Source organism: Mesoplodon bidens (assembly GCF_964165515.1).
Source record: "Mesoplodon bidens genome assembly, chromosome: X".
Classification (NCBI taxonomy): Eukaryota; Metazoa; Chordata; class Mammalia; order Artiodactyla; family Ziphiidae; genus Mesoplodon; species Mesoplodon bidens.
In genome coordinates, this window is record NC_138163.1 from 55605103 (window position 1) to 55614764 (window position 9662).

Consider the following 9662-nt stretch of genomic DNA (forward strand, 5'->3'; position numbering starts at 1 on the left):
TTCAACATTGCAAAAACACGTTGGCATCTTTTATTTCATTTTTTTGTTAAAACTTCTTTTAAAATAAGGACTCTTATAGTGTACATATTTACTCTTTGATACCTTACAGAACAAGAATTTCTACAAACATAGTCTGTTCATGTTCTATAAATACTGTGTACTAAATTTGCATTGTTTCCCTGACACATTTATTTTACTGTCCTCTTTCCCATAATTCAGGTCTTGTCACTTAAAAGGCTTGAATCTACCCACCTTCTTCCTTTCTTATTCTTGTCCTAAATTTATCTAACTCAGGTCCCTTTACTGAGCTCTGAGCATATATCTCCAGCTCTTTCTATGTTTCCAACATATATTCTGGAGATCATTTAAATTCATCCTATCCCTAGTCAAGCTCACAGTCTTCTACAAACCTGAACCTCTTTCAGCGTCCCCAATCTCTTTCACCTAGTGCGAGCCAGAAACCTTGACATTCTTTCTCTCTCTTTTTTTTTTTTTTTTAAAGAGAGACTTAGTCACTGTACTTAGTACTAGCTGTACAACAAAAGTAGCCCCTGGCACCACCTTCAAGAAAAATACCAAAAATACAGTTTAAATATTCTAATTTCAAAATGTTGATGTTCTCCTTTCCTAAGGCACAGTTAAGAGGCCCCAGAGAAAAGCTGGTAACGCTGAGGGCTGTGCCTTGGAAATGATGTGTCTGTGTCGCTGTGGGGCAGTGACAGTGGGGTAGCCCCGTGGCAGCCAGCTGCTCAATGGCACAGCGGACTTTCTTTGCAGTTTCTTCAAATTCTTCCTGCTTATTGTTGGTTTCCTTTGCAATTATGTTCTTGGCTCTTTCCTTATCCAGTTTCAAAAATTCGCTGAGGGTTAATTCTTCAAACTGCTTCTTGACAGAAAGGAAAGCACAACCAGATGAATGCTTTTTATGTTCTTCAATAGGGTTGTCATCTGGCTCCCAGCCTTCCAACTCCTTGAAGCAGAAGAAACACTGAGCCAAGTCGGGCTTATTCTCAGGGGACAGTGGATGAAGCCGGCCATGGCCATCCGCTCCGGGGTGCAGGCACAACCCTCCAAGAAGGGCCAGGTCCTAAATGTGGAGACACAGTGGTTCTTGAGGTAGAGCTGCCAGGCCGGGTGTAACAACGGGGCACCCATGCTGATGCAGCCGAGCAATGCCACCATTCAAATCTGATGGTTGAAGGCTGCTGCAGGGCATTTGGCATTATCTCTGAATCCTCCCACTCTCTCACATTTCATAGCCAACCAATTACCAAGATTTACTAATTCTACTTTTTGCTGTTTCCGATGCAATCATTTCTATCCAGTTTTGTCGTCATTTTCCTAATCCATGTCTTTATAATCTCTTACTTGGACCATTGCAAAATCTTACTATTACAATTCCCTTCATCCAAACTTTCTTCCTCCCAGTTGAAACCATCATGGCTTTAGCAAAAGGTAAATCTGATCATTTCACTCTCTTGCTAATAGATCTTTGATGGCTCCTCATTGTCTTTGGCATGGTTTGAAGACCTGGTTTCTGTCTCTCCTTCAGGACTCATTTTCTACTAAATCGTTCTACATATCCTATGATCCAGTCAGACTTAATTGCTTTCTATACTCCATGTATACATCCTCACATCTCCATGCTTTCTTTCTTCCCTGGAATAGCTGATTGATATCTAAGTAGTGTTTAAGATTCAGATCAGAGTTCACCTTCTCTGTAAAATAGTCTCTGATTATACTGTCCTCCTGAACTCATTCCACATCCCCCACCCCAAGAAGTTAGGAATTTCCTCTTCTTTGCTTCTATAGAAGACTGGGCATACTAGAATATAGCAATATGCCATAGCACTGGAATATCTTATATACTATTTTGCTTTCTACACTAGATGGGCCATCTCTGAGGGCAGAGACTGGTATTTATTTATTTTATTTTTCTTTTAACAATTTTATTGGAGTATAATTGCTTTACAATGGTATGTTACTTTCTGCTTTATAACAAAGTGAATCAGTTATACATACACATATGTTCCCATATCTCTTCCCGCTTGCATCTCCCTCCCTCCTCACCCTCCCTATCTCACCCATCTAGGTGGTCACAAACCACCTAGCTGATCTCCCTGTGCTATGTGGCTACTTCCCACTAGCTATCTATTTTACATTTGGTAGTGTATATATGTCCATGCCACTCTCTCACTTTGTCCCAGCTTACCCTTACCCCTCCCCATATCCTGAAGTCCATGCTCTAGTAGGTCTGTGTCTTTATTCCCGTCTTACCCTTAGGTTCTTCATAACCTTTTTTTTTCTTACATTCCATATATATGTGTTAGCATACAGTATTTGCTTTTCTCTTTCTGACATGCTTCACTCTATATGACACACTCTAGGTCCATCTACCTCACTACAAATAACTCAATTTCGTTTCTTTTTATGGCTGAGTAATATTCCATTGTATATATGTGCCACATCTTCTTTATCCATTCATCTGTTGATGGACACTTAGGTTGATTTCATGTCCCGGCTGTTGTAAACAGAGCGGCAATGAATATTTTGGTACATGACTCTTTTTGAATTATGGTTTTCTCAGGGTATATGCCCAGCAGTGGGATTGCTGGGTTGTATGGTAGTTCTATTTGTAGTTTTTAAAGGAACTCCCATATTGTTCTCCATAATGGCTGTATCAATGTACATTCCCACCAACAGTGCAAGAGTGTTCCCTCTTCTCCACACCCTCTCCACCATTTATTGTTTCTAGATTTTTTGATGATGGCCATTCTGACCGGTGTGAGATGATATCACATTGCAGTTTTGATTTACATTTCTCTAATGATTAATGAAGTTGAGCATTCTTTCAGGTGTTTGTTGGCAATCTGTATATCTTCTTTAGAGAATTGTCTATTTAGGTCTTCTGCCCATTTTTGGATTGGGTTGTTTGTTTCTTTGTTATTGAACTGCATGAGCTGCTTGTAAATTTTGGAGATTAATCCTTTGTCAGTTGCTTCATTTGCAAATATTTTCTCCCATTCTGAGGGTTGTATTTTGGTCTTGTTTATGGTTTCCACAGCTGTGCAGAAGCTTTGAAGTTTCACTAGGTCCCATTTGTTTATTTTTCTTTTTATTTCCATTTCTCAAGGAGGTGGGTCAAAAAGGATCTTGCTGTGATTTATGTCATAGAGTGTTCTGCCTATGTTTTCCTGTAAGATTTTGATAGTGTCTGCCCTTACATTTAGGTCTTTAATCCATTTTGAGTTTACTTTTGTGTATGGTTTTAGAGAGTGTTCTAATTTCATACTTTTACATGCCCCTGTCCAGTTTTCCCAGCACCACTTATTGAAGTGGCAGTCTTTTCTCCACTGTATATTCTTGCCTCCTTTATCAAAGATAAGGTGACCATATGTGTGTGGGTTAATCTCTGGGCTGTCTATCCTGTTCCATTGATCTATATTTCTGTTTTTGTGCCAGTACCATACTATCTTGATTACTGTAGCTTTGTAGTATAGTCTGAAGTCAGGGAGCCTGATTCCTCCAGCTCCACGTTTCGTTATCAACATTGCTTTGGCTATTCAGGGTCTTTTGTGTTTCCATACAAATTGTGAAATTTCTTGTTCTGGTTCTGTGAAAAATGCCAGTGGTAGTTTGATAGGGATTGCATTGAATCTGTAGATTGCTTTGGGTAGTAGAGTCATTTTCACAATGTTGATTTTTCCAATCCAAGAACATCGTGTATCTCTCCATCTATTCATATCATCTTTAATTTCTTTCATCAGTGTCTTATAATTTTCTGCATACAGGTCTTTTGTCTCCTTAGGTAGGTTTTTTCCTAGATATTTTATTCTTTTTGTTGCAATGGTAAATGGGAGTGTTTTCTTGATTTCACTTTCAGATTTTTCATCATTAGTGTATAGGAATGTGAGAGATTTCTGTGTATTTCATATCCTGCTACTTTACCAAATTCATTGATTAACTCTAGTAGTTTTCTGGTAGCATCTTTAGTATTCTCTATGTAGAGTATCATGTCATCTGCAAACAGTGACAACTTTACTTCCTCTTTTCTGATTTGGATTGTTTTTATTTCTTTTTCTTCTCTGATTGCTGGGGCTAAAACCTCCAAAACTATGTTGAATAAGAGTGGTGAGAGTGGGCAACCTTGTCTTGTTCCTGATCTTAGTGGGAATGGTTTCAGTTTTTTACCATTGAGGACAATGTTGGATGTTGGTTTGTCCTATATGGCCTTTATTATATTGAGGAAAGTTCCCTCTATGCCTACTTTGTCCAGGGTTTTTATCAAAAATTGTTGTTGAATTTTGTCGAAAGCTTTCTCTGCGTCTATTGAGATGATCATTTGGTTTTTCTCCTTCAATTTGTTAATATGATGTATCACGTTGATTGATTTGCTTATATTGAAGAATCCTTGCATTCCTTGAATAAACCCCACCTGATCATGGTGTATGATCCTTTTAATGTGCTGTTGCATTCTGTTTGCTACTATTTTGTTGAGGATTTTTGCATCTATGTTCATCAGTGATATTGGCCTGTAGTTTTCTTTCTTTGTGACATCTTTCTCTGGTTTTGGTATCAGGGTGATGGTGGGCTTGTAGAATGAGTTTGGAAGTTTTCCTCCCTCTGCTATATTTTGGAAGAGTTTGAGAAGGATAGGTGTTAGCACTTCTCTAAGTGTTTGATAGAATTTGCCTGTGAAACCATCTAGTCCTGGGTTTTGTTTGTTGGAAAATTTTTAATCACAGTTTCAATTTCAGTGCTTGTGATTGGCCTGTTCATATTTTCTATTTCTTCCTGGTTCAGTCTTTGGAGGTTGAGCATTTCTAAGAATTTGTCCATTTCTTCCAGGTTGTCCATTTTACTGGCATAGAGTTGCTTGTAGTTATCTCTCTTGATCTTTTGTCTTTCTGCAGTGTCAGTTGTTACTTCTCCTTTTTCATTTCTAATTCTATTGATTTGAGTCTTCTCTCTTTTTTTCTTGATGAGTCTGGCTAATGGTTTATCAATTTTGTTTATCTTCTCAAAGAAGCAGCTTTTAGTTTTATTGATCTTTGTTATTATTTCCTTCATTTCTTTTTCATTTATTTCTGATCTGATCTTTATGATTTCTTTCCTTCTGCTAACATTGGGGTTTTGTTGTTCTTTCTCTAATTGCTTTCAATGTAAGGTTAGGTTGTTTTTTTGAGATATTTCTTGTTTCTTGATGTAGGATTCTATTGCTATAAACTTCCCTCTTAGAACTGCTTTTGCTGCATTCCATAGGTTTTGGGTCATCGTGTTTTCATTGTCATTTGTTTCTAGGTATTTTTTGATTTCTCCCTTGATTTCTTCAGTGATCTCTCGGTTATTAAGTAGTGTATGATTTCTCCTCCATGTGTTTGTATTTTTTACAGATTTTTTTCCTGTAATTGATATCTAGCCTCAAAGTGTTGTTGTCGGAAAAGATACTTGAAACAATTTCAATTTTCTTAAATTTACCAAGGTTTGATTTGTGACCCAAGATATTATCTATCCTGGAGAATGTTCCATGAGCACTTGAGTAGAATGTGTATTCTGTTATTTTTGGATGTAATGTCCTATAAATCTCAATTAAATCCATCATGTTTAATGTATCATTTAAAGCTTGTGTTTCTTTATTTATTTTCATTTTGGATGATCTGTCCTTTGGTGAAAGTGGGATGTTATAGTCCCCTACTTGATTGTGTTACTGTCAATTTCCTCATTTATGGCTGTTAGTATTTGCCTTATGTATTGAAGTGCTCCTATTTTGGGTGCATAAATATTGACAGTTGTTATATCTTCTTCTTGGATCGATTCCTTGATCATTATGTAGTGTCCTTCTTTGTCTCTTCTAATAGTCTTTATTTTAAAGTCTACTTTGTGTGATATGAGAATTACTACTCAAGCTTCTGTCTGATTTCCATTTGCATGGAATATGTTTTTCCATCCCTTAACTTTCAGTCTGTATGTGTCCTTAGGTCTGAAGTGGGTCTCTTGTAGATAGTATAAATACGTTTTTTTTTTTTTTTTGTATCCATTCAGCCAGTCTGTGTCTTTTGGTGGGAGCATTTAATTCATTTACATTTAAGGTAATTATCGATATGTATTTTCCTATTCCCATTTCCTTAATTGTCTTGGGTTTGTTATTGTATGTCTTTTCCTTCTCTTGTGTTTCTTGCCTAGAGAAGTGCCTTTAGCATTTGTTGTAAAGCTGGTTTAGTGGTGCTGAACTTTCTCTGCTTTTGCTTGTCTGTAAAGATTTTAATTTCTCCATCAAATCTGAATGAGATCCTTGCTGGGTCGAGTAATCTTGGTTGTAGGTTTTTCTCCTTCATCACTTTAAATATGTCCTGCCACTCCCTTCTGGCTTGAAGAGTTTCTGCTGAACGATCATGTGTTTACCTTATGGGGATTCCCTTGTGTGTTATCTGTTGTTTTTCCCTTTCTGCTTTTAATATGTTTTCTTTGCATTTAATATTTGATAGTTTGATTAATATGTGTCTTGGCATATTTCTCCTTGGATTTATCCTGTATGGTATTCCAGTCCAGTATGCTTCCTGGACTGGATTAATTATTTCCTTTCCCATATTAGGGAAGTTTTCAACTATAATCTCTTCAAATATTTTCTCAGTCCCTTTGTTTTTCTCTTCTTCTTCTGGGACCCCTATTATTCGAATGTTGTCCCAGAGGTCTCTGAGACTGTCCTCAGTTCTTTTCATTCTTTTTCCTTTATTCTGCTCTTCAGTATTTATTTCCACTATTTTATCTTCCAGGTCACTTATCCGTTCTTCTGCCTCAGTTATTCTGATATTGATCCCTTCTAGAGTGTTTTTTTTTTCATTTATTGGGTTTTTCACCATTGCTTTATTCCTCTTTAGTTCTTCTTGGTCCTTGTTAAATGTTTCTTGCATTATCTCTATTATATTTCCAAGATTTTGGATCATCTTTACTATCATTATTCTGAATTCTTTTTCAGGCACACTGCCTATTTACTCTTCATTTGTTAAGTCTGGTGAGTTTTTTCCTTGCTCCTTCATCGGCTGTGTGTTTTTCTGTCTTTTCATTTTGCTTATCGTACTGTGTTTGGAGTCTCCTTTTCGCAGGCTGCAGGTTCGTTGTTCCCGTTGTTTTTGGTGTCTGTCCCCAGTGGCTAAAGTTGGTTCAGTGGGTTGGGTAGGCTTCCTGGTGTAGGGGACTAGTGCCTCTGTTCTGGTGAATGAGGCTGGATCTTGTCATTCTGGTGGTCACGTCCACGTCTGGTGGTGTGTTTTGTTGTGTCTGTGGCCTTATTATGATTTTAGGTAGCCTCTCTGTTATGTATGGTGCTGTGTTCCTGTCTTGCTAGTTGTTTGGCATAGGGTGTCCAGGAATGTAGCTTGCTGGTTGTTGAGTGAAGCTGGGTGTTTGTGTTGAGATGGAGATCTCTGGGGGTTTTTCGCTGTTTGATATTACATGGATCTGGGAAGTCTCTTGTGGACCAGTGTCCTGAAGTTGGCTCTCCCATCTCAGTGGCACAGCCCTGATGTCTGGCTGCAGCACCAAGAGAGTGTCCTCCACATGGCTCAGAATAAAAGGGAGAAAATATAGAAAGTAAGAAAGAGGATAAAATAAAATAAAGTAATATAAAATAAAATAAAGGTATTAAAATAAAAATAATTATTAAGAAAAAAATTTTAAAAAGGAAAATTAAAAAAAAAACACGGACAGAAAGAACTCTAGGACAAATGGTGACAGCAAAGCTATGCAGACAAAATCTCACACAGAAGCATACACATACACATACACACTCACAAAAAGAGGAAAAGGGAAAAAATAATCTATCTTGCTCCCACAGTCCACCTCCTCAATTTGGGATGGTTCGTTTTCTATTCAGGTATTCCACAGATGCAGGGTATATCAAGTTGATTGCGTAGCTTTAATCTGCTGCTTCTGAGGTTGCTGGGAGAAATTTCCCTTTCTCTTCTTTGTTCGCCCCACTCCAGGGGTTCATTTTTAGGTTTGGCCCCACCTCTGCATGTAGGTCGCCTGAGGGCATGTGTTCTTCTCTCAGACAAGATGGAGTTAAAGGAGCAGCTGATGCGGGGGCTCTGGCTCACTCAGGCCGGGGGAAGGGAGGGGTATAGATGTGGGTGGAGCCTGCGGCAGCAGAGGCTGGCATGTCATTGACAGCTCCAGTCTTTTCCTTGGACTCACAGCAAGAACTTTTTTGACCCACCTCCTAGAGAAATGGAAATAAAAACAAAAATATACAAATGGGACCTAATGAAACTTCAAAGCTTTTGCACAGCTGTGGAAACCATAAACAAGACCAAAAGACAACCCTCAGAATGGGAGAAAATATTTGCAAATGAAGCAACTGACAAAGGTTTAATCTCCAAAATTTACAAGCAGCTCAGTACCAAAAATCAAACAACCCAATCCAAAAATGAACAGAAGACCTAAATAGACATTTCTCCAAAGAAGATAGAGACTGTCAGCAAACACATGAAAGAATGCTCAACATCATTAATCATTAGAGAAATGCAAGTCAAAACTACAATGAGATATCATTTCACACCAGTCAGAGTGGCCATCATCAAAAAATCTAGAAACAATAAATGCTGGAGAGGGTGTGGAGAAAAGGGAACACTCTTGCACTGCTTGTGGGAATGTGAATTGGTACAGCCACTATGGAGGTTCCTTAGAAAACTACAAATAGAACTATCATATGACTCAGCAATCCAACTACTGGTCATATACCCTGAGGAAACCATAATTCAAAAAGAGTCATGTACCAAAATGTTCATTGCAGCTCTATTTATAATAGCCATGAGATGGAAACAACCTAAGTGTCCATTATCAGATGAATGGATAAAGAAGATGTGGCAAATATATACAATGGAGTATTACTCAGCCATAAAAAGAAACGAAATTGAGCTATTTTTATTGAGGTGGATGGACCTAGAGTCTGTCATACAGAGTGAAGTAAGTCAGAAAGAGAAGACAAATACTGTTTGCTAACACATATATGTGGAATTTAAGAAAAAAAATGTCATGAAGAACATAGGGGTAAGACAGTAATAAAGATACAGACCTACTAGAGAATGGACTTGAGGATATGGAGAGGGGGAAGGGTAAGCTGTTATGAAGTGGGAGAGTGGCATGGACATGTGTACACTACCACACGTAAAATAGATAACTAGTGGGAAGCAGCCACATAGCACAGGGAGATCAGCTGGGTGCTTTGTGTCCACCTGGTTGGGTGGAATAGGGAGGGTGTGAGGGGGCGAGACTCAAGAGGGAGGAGATATGGGAACATATGTATATGTATATCTGATTCACTTTGTTATAAAGCAGAAACTGACACACCATTGTAAAGCAACTGTACTCCAGTAATGATGTAAAAAAAAAAAAAGACACAGACCTACTAGAGAATGGACTTGAGGATATGGAGAGGGGAAGGCTAAGCTGTGACAAAGTGATTAGTGGCATGGACATATATACACTACCAAACGTAAATTAGATCGCTAGTGGGAAGCAGCTGCGTAGCACAGGGAGATTAGCTCGGTGCTTTGTGACCACCTAGAGGGGTGGGAGGGAGGGTGGGAGAGAGGGAAACGCAAGAGGGAAGAGACATGGGAACATATGTGTATGTATAACTGATTCACTTTTTTATAAAGCAG

The 9662-nt window shown here is 38.3% G+C and overlaps 1 pseudogene across 1 annotated transcript; it reads right to left on the reverse strand.

The window, feature by feature from the left end:
* Window positions 1–508: 508 nt before the first annotated feature.
* Window positions 509–1155, reverse strand: LOC308609341 (baculoviral IAP repeat-containing protein 5-like; annotated as a pseudogene). Its single transcript has one exon. The product of its transcript is annotated as a baculoviral IAP repeat-containing protein 5-like (transcript).
* Window positions 1156–9662: the final 8507 nt, after the last annotated feature.